The following is a 1209-nucleotide window of genomic DNA, read 5'->3' on the forward strand; positions in this document are numbered from 1 at the left end:
TTAGCTGCGACATATGAATCAAGATGCTGTGACCGAGAAATTTGATTGACAGATGACCGTTGATATATGATTGGCCGAATTTAGGAGCTCAGGCTCATGTATAACTAACTGGCCTGCATAAGATAACGAAAAAAAAAACACAAATGTTCTAAATTTTGGGACAATATCGTCTAATAAAGAGTACATTTGTATATATGTTTATAATTATTTGAGATTTAAATATGATTTTTCTACGACTTTAAGGACAGATTCTAATATATCTGCAGTGACAGGACTATAAATCTGAGTTTTTTGTAATTTGCTTAACTTATTTTTTTTGTTGTTGTTGAATATATGATGTTGAGATATATTTTTTATAGATACATCGTTTAGTTTTACTTATGTCTTTCTACCCCTTTACAGAATAGAATAGAAAATTATTATTTATTGTTCCACAATGGGGAAATTCTGGTGTTTTTACAGCAGCAAAAACATTATTGAAAACAATGGTCACACAAATATGGAGCATAGAAAGGTGTAACAGAATAACATAACAGAGAAGAGTTAAAAGATAAACAATAACTGAATGTACTTTAAAGTGTTTTACTAAATATTTTCTCTTGAGACTGAAATGTGAATTTAAGCAGAATCCGTTACTTTGATGGGAAAAATCAATAAAACGTGGCCGGAAAATGAAGGAGTGCCAGGAAAAGTTGGGGATGAGATGAGTTGCCGTCTGTTTGTTTGTGTTTGTCACAGGAGGAGGTGGGGGAAAGAGAGGCACAAATGGATCATATTTCCCAGGGTGTCATTCACCAGCCATCTTCCATTAATCTTCTATACACTCATATTGCCTATGAAGGAGCTATCATTCAGTCATACAGACACAAACACACACACATGCACTCTATTTGAGATCGTGTCTGACATTCAGGCATGTTTTCATATATCTCATTGAGCCATGACATTAATACAGCCGCCATTGTTTGGGGGTTTTCTACTTCTAATCTAAAGATTTGTAAAACAGAAAGTTATCAAAATGGTTTTTCACAGCAAAACATGTCAATGCCAACATACAACTCAGATCACAGAAGATTCTCAGTCATCCTCCAGGTCATAGTCTCAGTCATCCAGGTCATAGTCTCAATCATCCAGGTCATAGTCATCCAGGTCATACTCTCAGTCATCCAGGTCATAGTCATCCAGGTCATACTCTCAGTCATCCAGGTC

General features: G+C 35.3%; 1 protein-coding gene across 1 annotated transcript in view; it reads left to right on the plus strand.

The window, feature by feature from the left end:
• LOC107094883 (X-linked interleukin-1 receptor accessory protein-like 2) overlaps positions 1–1209 on the plus strand; it is a 508168-nt gene that overhangs the window by 474033 nt on the left and 32926 nt on the right. The window lies entirely within an intron of this gene.

The sequence above is a fragment of the Cyprinodon variegatus genome, unplaced genomic scaffold (assembly GCF_000732505.1).
Source record: "Cyprinodon variegatus isolate N-32 unplaced genomic scaffold, C_variegatus-1.0 Scaffold511, whole genome shotgun sequence".
NCBI classification, from domain to species: domain Eukaryota; kingdom Metazoa; phylum Chordata; class Actinopteri; order Cyprinodontiformes; family Cyprinodontidae; genus Cyprinodon; species Cyprinodon variegatus.